At 35.2% G+C, this 21,010-nt stretch overlaps 1 long non-coding RNA gene across 2 annotated transcripts in view; it reads right to left on the bottom strand.

Annotated features, from left to right (window-relative positions):
- LOC116958906 overlaps positions 1-18,745 on the bottom strand; it is a 61,028-nt gene extending 42,283 nt beyond the window's left edge. For both annotated transcript variants that reach the window (XR_004405541.1, XR_004405540.1), the window contains exon 1: positions 18,633-18,745. This is a non-coding gene — a long non-coding RNA (uncharacterized LOC116958906). The remainder of the gene's footprint in view (positions 1-18,632) is intronic.
- Between the last annotated feature and the right edge of the window lie 2,265 nt (positions 18,746-21,010).

Genomic DNA, 21,010 nt, shown 5'->3' on the forward strand with positions numbered 1-21,010 from the left:
ATCTTTCCAGTATATCTCTCTAGACAGGCTGTATGCATGCTGCAGATGTGCTTCATGAAGTACAGGCAGACAATAGATGGGGAAATACTCACAAAGACATACCTTGTGCAAATCTCACTGCCACTGAAGTACATACTAAAAACCATTACTGAATCAGAGTAGTATGGCACTCAGTGGTATTCATATAAAAATATTCTCTCTTACATATAGACTAGGTTTTTCACACACAGACTTCACATAAACTCTGAAAAAGTTAGAAGTATACAGAAAGTTTCAGAAAAAAAGGACAGTTTACCATATCACTTTTGAACTAGACCAGGACAGAGTCATGCAAGAGCACTGAGATTTCAATACAGAGTCATTCAGAAAACATCTTGAATTCCTTTTTTCAAACAGTGCAAAAACACTCTGTCATCAAAATAGAGTTAGTAATTCTCATGTAATAATGAGTTTCCAAACAAGATTTAGAGGGAAATAAAAGGAAAAGAGTTGAAGGGAAAAATGAAGGAAAAAGTGTTTCCTTTAGAGAATTAAAGGAAGAAAAATCCAAAATACTCTGTTCACTAAGTAAGTGAAAATCAAAAGTAATTGACGCCCTCAGTTAAAATGGTGTTTGGCCTGGCTTTACTTCAGGCTATGTTTGGTATTTAAAGTTGGACTTTTTCATTATGAAAAGTGTTTTCTGTCAAGGAGAATTCTACTACATTTTTAGCTATCGTTGAACACCTTAGGAAGTACTTTTTCTCACTGTATGTGTCCAGCATTTATAGACAAAAGGGGAGGAAGGTGCATTTTGTTCTAAATTATGTTAATCTAAAATATTGTGTTGTTCAGACTGATACTCATCAGAACAGTTTCTGCCTTACCATAACCACAATTACTGCTGAGAAGATCAACAGAGGAATTTGTGTATTTTCCCTTAGAGCTGTTCTGATATGAGAAAAAACTATAAGACAGGTCCTATCTCTGCAATATCTAGAGTCCTGTCTTCATGCAAAAATTGCACATACTTGTTCATTAGATACATTTTATGCTAATGCTTTAATGACTCTATTAAAATTAGGACTTTCTTCATTATGTAAATTTAGATATAGCCTTTGAAAAAGACTAGTATACAATGTATATGAATCTAGGATTATCCACCAGTTTGTATTCCATTTAATTTTTAAAATAAATTTCTTTACTTATGCTAAGTATCCATCATATTCTACTGTATATATGACCAGTGATGTAAACCCATTACAATCATCTGACATACATTTCCAAAAAGAAGGAGAAAAGTATTAAAAGATTCAGAGAATTTAACTTGATGATTTTCTCATCTAATTTATATTTATGCAGTTATACCAGTCCATCCATTCAATGCATTAATATATATATCTATGGTACATACATTCACTGATGATGTGCTTTATTTCCAACAGACAGAAAACCTGATTCTTTGCATAGTCTTAAAATTATCACTAGAAAGAAAATAAGCGACTCTGTACCAAATATTTTCTTGAACTGAATTAGAAATTCCCTGGTGCATCTTCTTTCACCAATTAGGAATAGAGATGCATTTTTACAGATAACCCTAAACTGTCCACTTTGGGTCAGATATAAATGCTGAATTCAAAAAGCAGCACACAGTGCTTATGATATTTGACATGAAATGTCTAGCAGCAACAGTAATGGAGTTAGTTTCTTTTATCCTAGATGTGCGATAAAATACAATTAACACCATGTATACTCTTTCTCTGCATCTGATACTAGGTTATGGCAGTAAAATGCACCACGTGTCTCTCATCCAAACTGAATTATGGAGAAAATGGGATACAAATAAAACAGGTAGTTATAATTTCCAAATGAGTTTATGAGAAAAAAAAATGGCTTTTTGTACTTTTAAATATATGAGCTCTTTTTAGTATAAATCTGTGTGTTTGGCAGGATACATGCTTTCCTACTCTAAGGCTCATGTTTCACGGCTTATCTTTGATAGTGAACAGAAGCCAAAGTACATTCTTCTGCACTTAAACAACACACACAATAGGCATGTCAACAAAATTTACAGGATAATGAAACAATGATTTCTTTTAGGCATCTGTTTCTTCACATCAATTTCTGTAATTATTGCTACAATCCATTTTCAAGTCTTCATAAGAAATAATATTAGGTAACATTAATAAGAGTATTTAGTTAGATGATTTAAGATTCAGTTTGGAGCTAGATTTCAATTAGCTTAAATCAAGTGGAGGTATGAATGTGTCAGAGAGAAAGGTGGGAGAAAATGCAGAGAAGGTTATTTATTTTGCTTTGCCTGACTGACTACTAAGGGAGAGGAAAACGTGCCATCCCAGCTCTGTTATATATAGCCTTTGCTTTTTCTCCTGACTTCCCTTCTCCCCAGCCCCCTGACAGACAGGGAAGTTACAGCCAATGCTAATTTAGATAACATCTAAAGCCTTGCCTGACAAGGTAAATTCAAATTATGAAGCAATCCCTTCACATAGAAAGACCTTGTTAGTTAGATTAGTGGTGGATTGGCTCTGTGTGACAGCTTGTTTGCTAAAGGTGAGCTATCTGCATTTCCAATGCAGGAAAGCCGTATCATCATTTAAAGAAAAAATAAAGATGTCATTTCTGTTATTTGTCACAGAGTTCATGTAATATTCCTTCTCAGTTTTCTTCATTGTTGACTTCTTAGGGAAATATCAGCAACTGTGTACCTTTGAGTGAGACACCTAATTTTGTTATGGATGAACATAGTGTTGTGACAAAACAGTGGCACAGCTGTCATAACAGCTGTCACACATTAATCATGACAGTGACAAATAGCATAATTACTTTATCTGGAATGTCTAGCATGCACACTCAGTATGTACTACTGCAGAGTAAGCATATCAAGCATAGTTTAATTAAAATACATCAATACAGGTTAGTTAGACATGATCTTGGAGACACTGATACAAAATGAAAATAAAATTATTTATCAGGTCCTTTTTAGGGACACTCAAAGACCAATTACTTAATCGACAAGATAATTTGAATTTCTTTCCCTAATCAGTCCCTTTGATGCCAATTCTACATGGTGAATTGAACTATTGGCATGCATATATTTCTGACCCAAAACTTCAGCTCTGAGCCATGTTCAACAGTTATGCTTTCTTCCAAGATGGCTTAAATGTTCACATCTGTCCCACATCCTTTGATTGCACAAAATGTAGCAAAATAACAAGCTTCATTGTGTGCTGCTGGGTAAAACTTTTCTTTCCCACAGACTCCAGTGGAGATAGAATAGTGAAGATTGTGTCACAACGTGTGCTCTCGGTTCTGCAATTGCACCTGCTAAGGCTTAGATATTATGTAGTAATAACCCATTACAAAGATAACTGCCATTGAAAAATACAAATCCAGATCAGGCTCTAATTTCAAACAATCCAAAGCATTAAGAGGTAAGTTTTTGTTTCAGGACTCTATACAGTTCAAAGTTTCTTTACTTTAGCATCACTCTCTGGGTCCACATGTGTAGGCAGGTTTACAGCTGTTCTGTTTAGGCTTTTCTGAAGATAAAATACACCCCCAAAATACTGTTGCCAAGGTTCACTTCACACAACAAATTCCACTGGTAATTACGAACTCGTAGTATTTTTACTTTTTGCTCCAGATTTGTTAAGCTCTGCAACTCATTGAATTCACTTATTGAATTTCTAGGGGCAGTTCATGAATTGTACTGAAGCCGACTCAATGAAATATTAATGAATCAATTTCCATAGACATGGATTCATTATCTCACTGGATGGCATCAGAAAACACAGTCCTGCAGGCAGTATCCTTCCACCTGCCTGCCAGAGGATTTCATTTTATTATTCAATTTTTAAAGCCCACACTCAGACTTCTTGGTAAGTTTACACCAGTAGCTTTTCAATCTCTTGCTCCAAGAAAATAATTAAGGGGGAAACATTGTAAAATTATTTAGCTGAACCTCAGTAATCCATCAAATGTGATTTAATATTAACCACAAAGCAAGATTGTCAGTGATGTGCTATGGATCACAGGAAGCAAAGATTTTTCAAACACAATAATATATTTCAAAATATGAAAGCATTTTTTTAATATATTAAGAGCTATAAAGGGAAAAATGGCAAAATATTTTAGTAATTTGATTCTGGGGGTAGAAAATTAATGAATCCAGGATTAAATGACTGTCTTTAAGATTTTTATGCTTCTACAGAGAAGCTACGTGGAGCTATAGTCTCCAGAAATACACGTAATATCTTGAAAACCTTTTAGTCATATATATTTTTAAGACACCCCATGGTTACCCTGTGATGCCTTACATAATTACTCATCTGTTCTTTAGTAAGCGCACAACTACCAAATTAACTACTTGCACCTGATTCTTCTCCCACATGCTTCAGGTTTGTAAGTGAAATTATTGCACTGACTTCCTGTAGGTTAACCATGCAGGAAAGACAAATGGCTCATCTCCTTTGACATCCTGTGTTTGGTGAACGAACATATAAGGCTGGGCCAGGCTTGTAAAGAAGAAACCTCACTGTCGGGATGAACTGCTTTCATTGTTTGGGTTCAGTGGACTTAAACATTGGACTTCTATCTAAATTCCCTGCAGAGCCTTAAATTTTAGGGTATTCTTTGGCATAACCAGTTGCAAGATAGAAGATGAAATCCCAAGATCCTTTCTCACCTAACTTAAGAGAGTTAATGAGGGAAGTCTTCATTCTTCCTCTGTGTTCATCAGATACCTTACAGAAGTTCTCTCTTTCCCTGACAATGGGAACCAGCAGGCTTTTGGTGTGAAAATTAACAGTTGCCGATTGTATTTATCTCTTTGACTAAGAGGTTTATTATTTATCTTCCCTGTTACAGTGCCCATGTGGCAGCACTGATATTGAGCATCTGGACAGATTGCACCCTGGAGCCACATCTGCAGCTATATAGATCAACACCAGTTTCATTGCCTCAGTGCTGGAGAAGTTTATCTTCTGTCAGCTAGATTTACTACCTACTTCATGAATTGTTAAGGATTTTCCCTTCCCCTCCCCCAATTTGGTTTTCAAAGCATGTTAATGTAATCTGGTACTGATTGTTAACAGCTGATTATTTAAGCATTTGCTTACTTTGTTTCCTAATTAATAGGGATTTCCAGTTGGGTTTGCAAAGATGAATCTTGACTGGTGAAGAGAGTAAACAGCAGTTGCTCAGTGAAACTGGGAAATGGCAATAAAGGACTGCAAGCTATAAATCCTTAAGAAATCTCCAAACACATGAGTGTATCATGGAACATAGCTGTTTCAGTTATTTCTTAGTATTTTATCTTTCCAGACAGTAATTACTCACATTAGACCTTCTTCCCTAGAAAACTGAATCTTAAATAATTTGTTTTCCATAAAGAACAACAAAAAATGCATTCTGATGTTGATAGCAATCATATCCTACTGTGAAACTCTGTTTTTGTAATAATTATTTAAGGAACAACAAATTATATATAAACTTATGCACCTATACAGTATTATCAAGTTTCTATCTGCTCAGCTGTCATACTAACAAGGCAGAATCCAATAAAGTGTTTGGGGTAGTTCTTGGGGCTGGTAATGGCTGCAAGATCCGAGATTTTCCCCTCCTTCAGGTATTGCAGTAACTTCTGTCGTGAGTTCGTCATCTTTCTTGTGACCCAATAAAACAAACAGGTCTCAGCCAAAAAGACAGCTCAAAATACCACTGGAAAGAAAAAAAATATCTTTTTGTCAACCTGCTAACTCAGACCCAGCTATATTCTACGGGCAGCACATTGAACTGACAGCACAGCTCATACACACTCAACTTGGCTTTGTAACATGGTTTTCCCCACTTGACTCATTGGCATCAGTGGACTGCAAATATACCAGAGCAGAAGGACTCTGCTTCCATTTTCTCATTTAACTCCTTACAAGATGAAAAAGCTTATACTGCTTTCCTGCTTTCAGGAAGACTCTAAAATAAAATATCAGAAAACCAAGAATTCTCAAGTTATTGAGGTCAGTTCAACTCATGAAGTGAAAGCAATGTTTATACATATGCCAGCTGTGTCCAGTTTTCACCTCTGTTTGCAGACCAAAGAAGTTTGTTTTAATTCCTATACTTCTGGTGTAAATCTCCAAAATCATCTCCAGTTAAGTGGTATCTCACCTAATGTAAATTATGTTTGTACCTAGATAATAACACACATCTTTTATTTCTCCAGCCTCTTTCCCTAGTTAATATGTTTATGAACTTAAAACTGGAAGTCATGGGTCCCATGCCCCACTGTTTAAGATAGCTATATAATTCCACAGCTCATCATTAGCATGCTCTCTGTATTATGTGTTAGCCCAAAGGAAAACTCCCAGCAAAACTTGACTATCTGTACATAGTATAAAAGACTTCTGTAATGGAGTCAGAAACCAGAAGCATTTTTAAAAGGAGTGGAAAGAACCAGTCGAATTTGATGTGTGGTGAATGTATCCAAAACTTTTTATCACTCAGTATAGGCTTATATGAAGAGTGTTTGGCAGAATTCCACTGAGAATAGTGGTTTCTAAACACAGCTCAGAACGAAGAGGGGCAAAAGAGAGAAGTCAAACACTCTGCATGGTAAATAACCAGCTATCAGAGTGGAAGGTCCCTTCTTTCTTTCTTCATAATTTCTAGTCAAATAGCTTACTTTTGTCAGTTCTTTGAAAAAGATACTCTTATTCCAAATAACTATTTGTAGCAGGTTAAGAGTTAGGGGTTTTTCTTCATGTTTGTAACTACAGTTCTATCTGAATATTTTTATCAAAGTCCAAAACTGAGTCACAAGAACAACATTCAGTATTCTTTTCTGACAACAAAAAATATATAGTCAGTTATTTAAAAATTTTTGCGTTCATCGATGGTATATTTTTTATCATGGTTAGTTAGCATTTCAGTCTGGATATCTGGAATATATTGCATCTTTCCAATGTTGAAATTGAGTACTGCAAAATCCTGAATTAAAGTAGTGTTGTGTTTTTTATACTGTAGCACCCAGTTAAATCTAATATTTTGTATAAAAATTCAGCATGAAATATCCAACTGAATTTTATTCATCTACATAAATACAGTACAGGGACTGTTGCTGATGAAGTGGACACCTTAGGAAAAGGTTACCACTCTTAATATCCCATCAATCATTATGAATTACTGTTAAGTTCTGTGTAAAATGACTGATTTTAATTCATATTATATTCATGAATACATCAAATGTATACCAAGAGAGATTTCTATGTAAGAAGAAAACTTTAAGCATAGCCTATTCCCACTCCTTCCATAAAGGATGTTAGTTTTAATGACATGGGTGTACATGTGCACGTTTTTTACACTTCAAACTGCACAGAAGGACTGGACAACAACAGGCTCTTGAGGCATTCACCTTTTTAACAACCTCTAGTTAGCTTCATCAACCCTTACAGTTGGCAGATTGTGGCCATATGGATCTGCAGACATGATTTCCTGTTCAGCCTTCATATCATCATGCACATTGTAGGGTGACATGACAGATCTATGCCATGTGCAGGTCTCCATATTCCTCACTGAGATTTCTACCACCTGGGGTGGTCTGCAAGAGCTACAGAAAAAAAAAAAAAAATACAACTTTTCAGGACAACAGTACATTAAGAAGGTCTTTGGACCATAAATTTTACTGTTCTGAGAACTAGAGCAGCTAACTTTAAGCAGATAATCACTGGCATCTTGTCCTCACATCTAGCTACATTTCTTCTCTCATCACATCGTGTTGTAGTGGCCACTCTATGTTCACTTCCAATCTTCTCAAAATACACCAGTGAAGGTATATATAAAGAGACTAAATTTTGCTGTGTATGCACATCTAGCATAGAATATTAACAATGTCCATCTACAGTAGGGTATAATTCCATCAGAATTTAGAGTTGTTTTTTGGAAATGAAGGTGGAAGGAAGGAAAAGGAAAGCAACAACATTGATGTTTCTGTGTTGTGATAGTAAAGTTCCTCTAAAGACAATATTCACATGGGTGGACCCAAATAACCCCCATAGACTGTAGCTCATTATTGCAGAGCAGAAAGACTGAGGAGTCTTTAAAGGAGTGGGCCTTTTAATTTTGCCCCACAGGAATATAGATCATCTTTTGAATGTTTCAGGGAAAAGGATGTTAAATTCTTGACAGCTGTTTTGTGGTCCATGCTTTCATATCTTGTAACTAGAGCTATCAAATACAAGGCTGATCAATTAATTAATCTTTAGAAAAATTCTTCATACCTGTGTTAAAAATGCATTTATATTTTTTAGATTAGTTCTGTAAATGCTATCCTGAAAGCACAAACTCAATTCTGGAAATGCTTAACATATGTTTAATGACTAACTCATAGACAATTAAATAGGGGTTAAGTATGTACAAGCTAGAGACTTCTGGCATGGTTTCTTTTTGGGTGGATTTTGTGGTTCTTCTGGGGGCTTGGGGGGTTTATTTTCTCTTAGGCATAAGGCAGTATAAATACACTTACATTGTTCCAAACCTAAGCAAGTGTGCATTCCTCATCTACATGGATCCCTCACTCCTTCATTTAGAGTTTTGCTAGCTCAGGGATTTCTGCTTTGTTGTTGTTTGAGTGCTGCAATCATGCACTTAGAGTCATCATCAAAAGCAGCAACAAGCACTCTGAGTATGAAGTTACATTCAAAGTCCACAAGCCTGAGGCTTTTAGACGCTTTGAAAATTTAGTCTATTATCTTCTTTTTTGTCAGTTCAGTTTGATGCATACGTGAATGCATCACTAATGGACCATGAAGAATAAGCAAAGAATATGTTAATGTTAGCCATTATTATAAAGGAAGAGGAGAGATTTGGGAGTAAATTTGAAACTTTGGGCAGTTTTGAGATAACCATTCCCTACATATATATATATTTCCATATTGTACAAAATGAATCAGAACTCTAGTCTCATTATTGCACTAACTATCCAGGTGTCATGACCACATTCTGAATGTTCTCTTTGTTCTATGATGAGTGACATAAACATACTTAATATTTGAGGATAACAATCAACCACTCTCTGGCTTAATGCCTAGGTATATGGCCTAAATGGATACACTCCTATGACATTATAACAGATGTGTCTTTCTCATCTTGCTACTTGTTATGGTAAACCATGTTTAATAATGATGCAATAATAACCTGATGATTCATTAACAATAATATCCTTAACATAATAGCCATTTTACAGTTCAATACAGAGTCTACTAGCAGAAGGACATAAAATTCCAGCAAAATAGAGTAAGAACTTCTCCACAGAACGGTTCGCTGATCTCCTAATTACCTCTCAACAGAAAAATTAAATATTACTTCATATTTACTTTGTTTTAGAAAGGAAAAATATTGTTTGACTTTGTAAAACAAGGTTGTGCCAGGGAGTTAAGCTGTGAGTGACTAACCTGGGAAACAGTTTTGTTGAGCTTTCTCTTTGTAACATCTATCCCATAGCAAAGCCAGTTTTATTCTATAAAATCATTTGGCCTCTAAACATGTTAACTGGTCATAAAAGATCTCAGAAGAGATTGGATATCATCTGTACACATAATGTACAGGTCCACACACACCTGTAATTATGATATTGTTTTACAATTTATGATGTAATTTGGGTGGTTTTCTCTTTAAAATTACAAGAATCAGTAGTACTCTTAAAATAATTACTCTAGAAAAAAAGTTCCCTTAAGGTACTCTAATTAAAACTGTGTCAATTCTTACCTGACGCTCACACTGTGCTAAGAAAGGAATATGTGTTACAGAAGTGACAATTCATTCAACAGAGGAAGAAGATTTAATTTGGAGAAACTGGGTTAAAATTTCCAAGCACCACACACCCCTAAAACAAATCCCTAAATTGTTGATGTGGTGACAAAGCTAGTTTGATTCTTATGCCCACAGCAGAGAAAGAAAGACAGGGTGGATGAGGTACAAATGGAGAACACCTCTGGAAGACCTGTTAACTTGGGAGCATGTGGCTTGGCATTCTTGATATGCAACAGCAGAAAGTCAGCCAAGGTCCAGATCCAACTGAGAAGCAATCATGCATTCTATGTAGTGTTACAACAGAATTTTGGAAAGTCACACACATAGAGAGGGAGGTTTGTTTATAGCTAAAATCACCCTAACAGATGTCTATAAAAGAGCTGCTTGCATGGGCTATCACCGCTAGAATACAGCCTGCCTTGCTTGGAAAAATATCTAAGGAGCATTCCCCATAGGGTTAAGTAATTTAATACCTTCTCTGATGATGGAACATAATAAGATCTAATCCTGAGAAAGCTCTAGCCACTACCAACTATGCTGACACTGTTCCAAGGACAAATCTCTCTTCTCAATGTTCAGGTCCAAGAAGACGGTTTTCGCTCAGTCCATGTCTGAGTGGCTTGGGAGGTTAACCATTGTCCCAGACAAAAACATGGCTAGTACAGCACACTTTACGAATATTCATGTTAACTACCACAACTTATTTTCCTTCATTTCTCTCAACCTTGAAGTCATTAAACAACAGCTTGTAAAAATACCAAGCTATTTCTAGAAATCAATATTCACTCATTACAAATCTGGTAATTTATTTTGAAAAATAAGGGGGTCTATCTTGTATGAAAAGTAAATGCAACCTTAAAAACAACCAGAGGGTGGCTGGGCCAACTTCTTTAAACTTGAGTTCCAGGGGTTTCAAAAGTACTTAGGACAGAAAGTATCATGTACAGCATTAAGAACAACTCAGGATTATACAGACAAATATCTCATATTAGCATCAGTCTTGCAAATAAAAGTGAAAGGATTAAATGGGTCCGTTTTATCAGGGGCCTGCTATGGTCCATATGTTAATAAAAAGTGTTCAACTCTTACCCTAAGTACCTGAAAGGGTGGAAGAATCCACACAGCCCTCTTTTGTATGCAGTGCACAGGATAATCAAACAAAAGAAACAACCAGGACATCTATTACATATATTTTTAAATGTATGAATGAAAAGTTTGTGCTGAGCAGCACTTAATATCCATTAGTGATTATGCATAATTTTTCAGGAGTAATATCTAGTACATTAAAGGAAGAAATTGAAAAAGATATGATGAAACCATGAATTCAAAAAAGCCCTGCCAACCCATTCCAAACCCTTTGAACAAAAGAACCTCTTATGAAAAAAAAAAAAAAAAAAAAAAAGAATAATTGAAAAGAAAAAAGAACTGGGAAAAGAAATTGAAAAGGAAAGGAAATTACTACATGTTACTATAACTGGGACAGATTGTATCACAGGATTATTAAAATTTGGAGGAAAACATTATTATTCTCTAAATTGAATTGGATTATTTATTATGGTTCTAAAAAGTATTGAACACAAGGAAGATTCCAAGCAAATATTAGATTAGACTGGGAAATAATATATATGAGAGAAGTGGCTCTGAGATAAATCTCTATATAAACATTACAAATATTAAATTCTCCTTCATGTAGCTCTGATCTGATAAGAATAGCTTTACATTTTCTAAATACCTAGTCCTGTAGTCCTAGTCACTACCTATGTAGAAAAACTATTGGTCACATTCTGACTGCAGGAAATCCCAAGTTCAGCACAGACATTACAGGGAGGGATGTTTTTCAGTTCTAAACAGGCCCCAGGTGACACTTTCTTCAGGGTTAGCAAGCCTTCTGTGTGAACAGTTTCTATATAATCTTTAGATCAGAAAATGGGACACAATGGCATCTCCTTTCTAACATGCATTTTCTCAGTCTAGACATCACCTTTCCAAAGCTGGAAAATTTAACTTACTGAAATGCTGAGCTTCATTGTCTGATGCAGAGGCCAAACAGACTTTCTTTAGATGTTTTTCTTGCTTTAATGTTTTCTAACACAAACTTGGAAGGAATTTATGATAAACATTAGAACTATACACTCATGTTGATCATTAAACATATGTCTGCATCTGAAAGATCATAAATATACTCATGTGTGAATGGGATTTCAAAAACAACAATCAAATGTACAGCTTACTGTGCAGTTTCTAATTCTTGTTACTAGTCTTTACCTCAAGAGTAGTCCAAGCTGACCCTTCTTATGGACACTTTTGGTATAAATACAAGGAACAAGGGAATTTGAAAGCTGAATAAATTCTCTGAATTGCTGATAATAGTTAGTAGATGGATGTTTTACATTTTCAGGATCTTCCATCCCATTTCAACTCTTTACCCAATTAATTTATAAACATTTAGAGTTTATAAATATTATTATACTCATTTAATTAAATTTTTTTTTTCATATGATGTATATGTGTATATTGTTCTTATACCACAAAAGTGACTTGTTATTCACACAATCTTTTAAATCAACAGTCAGATTAGAATTATCATAACCAGAGGCAGCATCTTCACAGGAGTGACACCATGTGCCAATTAAAAATATGGAGTTCATGCTACATCTGTTCATTTTGGGACACAAGGCAGAGTATGGACTGATGCAACAAGTAAAGCAGTAAAGCTAGAATGGTACACAACAAAACCACTGAGATCTTTGTTCAGTATTTTCCCTTGTTTACAAATTCTGGTCCAGTCCCTCCTTCCCATGCTAAGAGAGAACTGGTCATTTGAAAGAGAGAGGGAATTTAATCTCAATCACACCCAAACTACTTTGTACTTTTAATATTATAGAAAGCCACAAGCTTCACAATTTGAGTGTAGTAGAGTTGTGGGGTTTTTTGTTTTGTTTTGTTTTGTAGAAATATAGTAAGTCTTTAAATACCACATTGGAATTATTGCCAATTTTTTTGACAGAAAAAAAACAATGGTGAGCACACGTTGGTTTTGGTTTATATTTTTAAGTGCATTCTCCTCAAGTTAAAATCCCTCCTAACAAGGGAATTAAAAACCCAGACCTCTTTAACTCCTAATATTTGTAGCAAAGCCAACTCCTTCCTCCCCAGGAAAAGTCACTGAACTGCAAGGACAGTGCAGGCCAGCTTCCTCAGCCACCATCTTCAGGGGTTGTGCTCAAGGAGGACAGCTCCAGGTAATCCATGAGCCCTCAGATTTAAGGATGAAGGAACACTCATGGCAGCACTGAAAAAGCCCTTTCAGACATTGTTGCTAATTATTGACGATGTATGGTGCGAGGCCCCTGCAGGTGTGCTCCACTGACAACCCTCTCTGCTTTGCAACCTGCCTCCATTCTCATCAGCACTGTCAGAATCTGAGCACCTCATTAACGTCTGTGAATTAATTTCATCTCTGAGCTAAAAAAAATCCCTTCCCCATTGTGCAGACAAGACTGTTACTGCTCAGGGCATAAGCAAAGATCAATTTCATAAATACAACCACTGTTTTAGTCAATGCAGGCTCTAAACTTCTGAAGAAAAAGGTGCCTACTAGACACACTGAGTACTCACTGGGACTTGTGTCCTTGCTGAGACCCCTTAGGGTACATCTCTTTGTATGCTTTCAAGGTTGGAACGAAACCTCAAGAGTTGTTCATGTGTTGCAGTTCGGCTGTATGCTTTGCTCCTGTCTTGATAATTTTAACTGTCATTACTTCTCGCAGGGGATATAAGTTGATTAACTAACATATATAAAGCATGTGAGATCCTCAGAAGGACATAAGGAATAACATCCTGATAAATTCTGGAGCTTTCTCCATCTGAGGATCCATCATTAGTTAAACGTATCTGTCAGTAGTAGTTTGGCAAGTACCTAAAGATGTACTGATGATCTGATGTTTTCAATATGTAAGGTTCTTGTGTACAGATACAGGCCTGACTAGTTCATATATGACCTGCACAACCAGTATTTTATCTGAGGAACCCTGTGGCATTTCACATGTGAATGAAGCTTAGAAAAAACCTCTCTGCACAATTAATTAAAGGGCAGAGAGTTATGACAGAGGAAATATTTACATAATGTATTTTTATTACTATTTACAAAGCTGTGATATTTATTTACATTTTCATTTTACAATGAGAAGGGGTTACTTGGTTTGTCTGAGATACCTAACAGCTCATTTAATGAACTTCTAATTGGTCCATACTTCATCCTCCCAGCTCCACCTTGTCCCTGTATGTATCACATTGTCCTTTATTGCCACATCGAAAAAATAGATAGCAAGTGAAATTTCCAAGAACCTAAATGACTTCAGTCACAAAGAAATCCCAGAAGCTTTTAGCTCGTACTTCTGAAAATTATATCTAGGAAGCTCTGCAGCACAAATAAAAATCTTTCTCCAATTTATATAATTTTGATGTTGTAATTGCAGATTGTAGCTATTTTTGAAAATGTAGCTATTGCAGGCATACACAAAATACCATCTTCTTAGCAATCTACAGCTTTTTAGCACGAACCAGGATCTTGCCCATCGAGAAAACAGTCTTTTATCACATTATAATATTTTTACTGTGATAAACACCAGACAAGAATGTCCTCACTGATTACAAGTCTGAACTTTCAAAGCTGACCTTTTAATTTATTGAGAAGATAAAAGGAAAACTGTTTCCTACTTCACCCAATTACTTCTATATGCAGTTATATCAGTCAATCAAGTAATAACTATCACCTAGAAGTGTTATTTCCAGTGGTAATTCCAGGTGCTTCTGACAGTCAGGAGTTGACATAAAAGTATTTGCAGAAGATGGGGAGAAATGATGGAGAAGATGTTGATATTCTGTGCAAGGTACATCTTGTTCCAGGCTGCATGTAGGGCTGGACAGTGGCATAGAAAACTCTCAAAGAGGCTGAAAGTGTCAAGATGAGCCTAGTAATTGTGAAAAGTGAGAAGTCTTGCTGTTCTTTAAAAGTGTGCAACGTATTTTTCCCTGGATCACATGAGAAGTGACTCTTCCTTTAGAATCTGTTACCTCTGCAGAGGGACCTCTGGACTGTGTTTCAATACTTAGTTACACTTCAGGTTTGTTCTTATGTGGTCAGACAGCAGGAGAGTGCCTTCCTTGCCTTTTCCAAAACACACAAAAAAGCCAGAGAAAATGCAGTTTACAGATTGTTAAACCCAAAAAATAGTTGCTCAGTTTGAAGCAATTATCAAAAACATGTTTCTCAAAAAAAAAGATGTTTCATCCAAAGCCCTACAGCATAAGACTGTTAATGTGGGGATATAATTCATAGTGGTTGAGAAAAATCAAGGGAAAACTCAAGTCACAGAAATAACCTAGCCAAGAGAATGATAGATGTCTGCCAGGAGGGAGGACTCCGGAGCATGAAACATGCTTGCTAGTTAAATCCTTCCCTTTTAACTCACACTTTGTTCAGATAGACTCAGCTGCTCCTGCTTCAGTCTAAAGTTGACCATTTCTGGAAAGGCAAAACCACAGACTTCTCTACAGGACCAGAAAAGGGGATGTGGTCAGCATTTTACTACCAGTAATCTAAGCCTTATGGGAAACTGCACCTTTCCAGTTTACTGTACACTTCTGCAAAACTATTGTGCCAGCCTTCATTGGTTACTAAACATCAATTTACCTAGATCAATGGCCTCAGTAAGAGTCAAGAAGAATAATGGTAATAATGCCAATGTAAATATATACTGATTCACTCAAGCTGAGAATACCACATGCCAAAACAACAGCATGGTACAGGGTCAGCTGTAAATCAGGTTGCTACTTAATATAAGAATAGGAAGAAAATCAGTTCCATAAAGTAGAAGGAAAATCAAATTGCAGTGTGGTAACCTATAGTTCGTTACTAGGAAAATTCTATGTGAATCTTACAAAAATTTCAGATCAGATATTTCCAGATAAAAACTTGTGTATTTAAGATGTTATTGAAGTCATATGTACAACATACTCTGGATTAGGAAGTCTTTCTTTTATTAATAGACCTGAGACTACTTTTGAGACTAGTCCCTTTTTGAACCCTCTCCCTCATTCTGTGACTTACCGATACATTAGAAAGTTGTGGATTTATCTTCTAACTAGCTCTATTTATATATTTATTTATATATATATATATGTAATACTCTGCATATTTATACACACTTGTATGTGTGTGTATATATACATATATATATATTTATCTTCTACCTATGGAGCATTCTTGTTTTATACATTTATTCTATATTCTGAACAGCTGAAACAATGTTATTGCCTGAAAAATGTCATTAAGAAGTCACTAAATAGCTAATATTTTATTCCTATTCCACTCTCAAAATATCTTGTGTCTAGAATAAAGAATTATACAGATTCCTCACCTAGTATCAGAGATAGTCTCCTTTTACAAAAGTGAAATTCTGTGCCTAAGAATAATCAAACAGACTAATAAAACCTTTTCTGGAGATAATGGAAGCTATATCACAGCCCTATGCAGAAATAATGTATTTATATACAACTTTATCAGTGATAAATAATTAAATGGAAATAAATATTATTTTTCTCTATTGCAGTTTCATGTAATGGATAGATGTGTTCTTAAGCAGTTGAGGGTATGAACAGGCCTTCAACTGCAGCTTGGGTTTGAACTGTGTAGCTCCAAGGCTTTGAGCACAAGGTCAGAAAACAGCAGAAGTAATGACAGCATGTCCGACCTTGCATTAGAGTAGATAAGCTTTCTCCTCAATAAGCTTCCTTGTCCTAGAACTGCATGACATTTTATTCGTAGACTGAATCAACAGCCCCACTTTCTGCTATCACAGAAGAAATACATAGCATGATGCAATATTATCATGTGCTGCTCCTGCAGTAATTATTTTTTGGTTTATGAAAAAATTAAAGTATTCAAAACCCAGAATCAAACTATATCCATATTTACTGTCCCATAACAATGTCATTGCAGATTAAAACCGTACAGATGATCAGTACATTTTTTGCAAATCCTAAACATAAAATGTCGTCTCTTCATATAAATTACCATATTGTTTGTATCATATAATATTTGGAATTCCAGTTCCATGATGCACAGAAATGTGAGAGTTTATATCACAATTTGTTTGTAGGATATTAATGTAAGAAGAATGGTGTGTTTGACATTAATGTAAGTAAAGAGAACATCATATTGTTTGAGAAAGACCAGAGATGAAGATTTCTGAGGCATGACAGGGTCAAATTAAAGAGTCTGGGAATTAACAATGTCGCTCATTTCAGGCTTTCTGATCTGAAGCAGTCTTCAGAGTTGATGCAGCAAGGTAGTTTCAACTTGTTTTGAGCACTTATACAATGATAAAAACTATAAGTATATTTACAGCTACAGATTATACAAAAACAGTTGTTTTTTTCCTTTTCAAGTGACCCAGAGATCTTTGCCAATACTTATGAGCCACTAATGCATATCTTGATCTTGAATTAAGATGGAATAATATGCTGCTTCTGAAACATAATCCTTAATAAGAATCTCAGAAAGAATGTTCAGCAAATAGTTACTATTAATGTAATCATAAGTAAACTGGGACACAACAAGATGAAGAACAAAATTTTGCAATTGGTTAAGAGAAAGGAGAGAAATTTCCATCAGTCTCTTTAAAAGATGAGTCAAAGAGCTCACTGAAACTCTCCTAGCCACGTGATATAGAACAATTTCAACCTATAAGACTATAAGAGGTAATGCTATATGACATGTGATCCATCAAGCCAGCCTTGCCTGATGGCAGAAGAAATATAAAAATTGAAACAAATTACTTACCACCCTCACAATGTTGCAAAATCTGGAGGCATTTTGAAAGACTTTCCCAAACATGATAATCTCTTGACTGCATGATAATGAAACCTACCAAAAAGAAGTTTCTCACTTCTACAAGTAAAATGTAATTGTTTCTTTGTGGTTTTAGGTAAATTGAATATATTTCCCCACAATATAATAAGTTATTAAGCAAAGCACCTATATAATTTTTTATTGTAACAGATGGCAATAGTGTAGAATTGAGCTGCACAGAATGCAGGATTTGGGGTTTGACTAATCAACTTTTTTTAAAACCAGAAGTGGTTTGTTTTTTCCATTTTCCAGTACATTTTTCAGAACTTTGGCTGCTAAGTGCTTTTATTCTGGTAGTTTCCACTAGAAAAACTTGCCATGTTCAGAAAGCTTTTAAAGTTCACTACCATTCCTCTTTTGGTCTCCAGATGAAAACCAAGACATAATTCTGCTGCTGAAACATGGTAGCCTCTGCTACTCCATCTATTATCAGCACGGGAACTAACATATTGAATCTCTCCATTACTGAAATAAGATAACATAGCATTTGGAGCAAGACCACCATGTCACAATTTCACTCTGCATATGATTTCCTTGGTGTGTTCACAGCACACCAAAGTGAAGATTCAGCAACAGTTCTAATTCTAATTACTTTCTAATCATGAAAATTTTACAAAATATTATACTATTTCCTACTGTACTACCTACTTTTGTCATATGAAAAAAAAAAAAAATCCTCTGATTCAGGATTAGGGACTAAATGGACTAAATATCCAAACAAAAGGACATTAACATTTTATTTCATATCTGTTTCTCTCAATACCAAAATTTCACAGTAGAGTTATAATTGTAGAATTCAAGGGAGAAGGTGGAGGTAAGAGTTGGGTAAGGAAGAAACAACAGAGCACAGATCTTTTGATTTTTAACTTACATTATTTAAAAGTAAGGAAAGAGTTGGCTTTTATCTTACCGCAGATCAGTCAGTTTGAAGGAGCAACTCTGTGATCTCAGAACAAAAAGAATCCAACATGTTTAAGCACTTATTTTTTTTCCTGAACTGGAGCTATTTTCCCTCATATCCCAATGTTTATGTCTCTCTCCGTGTATGACTGTTTCTTTCTTCCTCTGGAGCATTGCCAGAATTCATCCTTGCCTTGATCCTGCCTCTGCTGACACTTTATTCATTCCTTAACAGTTTTAACTATTTCCTTCTTCCTACTGGATCTCTATTATCTGAAATGAAACATGAGATAAAAATTCTCTTTTTTCGTTTTTGGAAAAACAAATAAACAAACAAACAAAACAAAACAAACTAAAAGTAAGAGGGTTTGGTTTATCTGGGCTTTTTTCTCAACCTTCCCTCAACAGAGCTGCAGAGTATCTGTGTAATCAACACAACTAGCCATAGTTTCCTCATACTCATCCTTTTTTTCTTACTGTCTGTTCAAGTCCCCAGCCTAGTCTGTTGCAGAATTAGCAACTTTCCAATTCCATTTTTCTACATGAAAATGAAAAATGTTAAGGGATTTCTCCATTGTCTATCAAGTTAAGTGTAAATTCCTATATTTTTCTGCTTTTAAAGGCTTCCATGACTGATGAAGAACAGATGGCAAGATTTGGTTAAGTCTTAAGGAACCAGAATGTTTATTAATAGTAGAGTAAATCTGACACAGAACTAACCTCCAGTTTCTCTTTGCTGGTTTCCTTTACTGATTTATTTTATTTTAAATCTGCCTTATAAACCTCATTTTAGCTTCCTTTTCTGATTCTAAGCAATCAACTCTGTTGATCATTTCCCTGTCTTGAAATTTTCTTGCTGTAATATATTAAACAGCAACAAGAAGAAAAGGGAAAACAGGAAAAAAATACAAAAAAAAAACTACATAAAACCCCGCTCTGTTAATAGCTTTAAACACAGACATGCACACATATACCTGTTTACAAACAGCTTAGAAGCTAAGACTCTGCTGATCTTCCTGTATCATGCAAATCTCATATTAGTGATATCAGCTGACAACTACCTGAAAAGATTCTTGGTCCCATATATGCTACTTTCACATGTTCCTCATTTACTTCCCAGATCATCCCATGCTCTTCCCCTCCTATTTAATCTATCTGTCACTTTGATATTGTCAAGTATCACATGATGCTGAGTACAAAAATACATTGTTTGAAAATAATTTTAAAAAACCCAAACAAGTATTTTGAAAATGCTAATATCAAAGAGCAATGAATAGGAACTGATTTTCATATTTTGGTTTATTGCATACCACTTTAATATTTCTGGTCTTTCAAAAATCGCAGTATAGTAATTGTAGTTGTTGATTTTTACCATTTGTGTTCTTTTTGGAAGAGGAAGAAGAGGGAGAATTTGAGGCATGCACCAACTTCACTTGAGAATTTAATTTAAAACACCTAAGAGAACTGCACTCATTTAAGTTCTCTTTCAGTCTTCCTGGCCCTATCCTCTCTACCTCATGTGCAAAGAATCCCAACAGTAATATACCAGGAAGTATAAAGCAAATTTATAGATAAATAAATGTTAGAATGAAAAACAGCTGAGGAGTTTTTTTCTCACATATATTATTAAAATGTAAATACATATAATTACCAAAAAAACAAAAATAATAGTGTGTATATATATAGCCAAGTATGGTTATAAATCAGAGTGAGATCAAATTTGAAACGCATACTTCCAGCTGCCTTCCAGTAGTGGTGGTAGGTTAGTTACTCAACCCTGCAATTAACTGTACAAATCCACATCAAAATGTTTGTAGCCTGAAAGAAGTACCTGAACACGACTCACAGAAATTAGGACAAGTATTGTCTCTCTAACATTTAGTACAGCTGCCAGAAAATAAAGTAGCAAATTAAGGAAATATCAGAAAGAAAGGAATTAAAACAAAAGCTGTGGGAAGAAGGGGAAAGGTACTTAATGGTGTTATGTACTTTCTTTTTCATAATTGCCCTCTCTCCTACTTTCAGTCCTCTACAAGGTACTAATATGAAGCAAGTTTTATTAACAGACCTGAAAAAACAGTACTGTTCTACGTATGTACTATTCAAGAATGCACCCCATGGTGCTTTAAATTATCTAGATTTTTAAGAAAAAAAAGCACAGTGTTTTCAGGAGATATTGTAGGCTTTTAAAAACATTTAAAAAAAAAAATGTGGTTTCATATCCTCTTTTCCTTCAAAATTCAGGCTTCAAAGCTCTCCTGGTCATAGATTACAGAACCAAATGCATACATGTTCCAATCTTTCTAGATTTAGATGTAAAACATTTAGAAGGTGGGTCTCCAGACGTTAAAACCAGAGTTATATCAACACCAATTGAGGCCAGTTTTG

Source organism: Tyto alba, unplaced genomic scaffold (assembly GCF_018691265.1).
Source record: "Tyto alba isolate M040663 unplaced genomic scaffold, T.alba_DEE_v4.0 Super-Scaffold_13, whole genome shotgun sequence".
In the NCBI taxonomy this organism is placed as follows: Eukaryota; Metazoa; Chordata; class Aves; order Strigiformes; family Tytonidae; genus Tyto; species Tyto alba.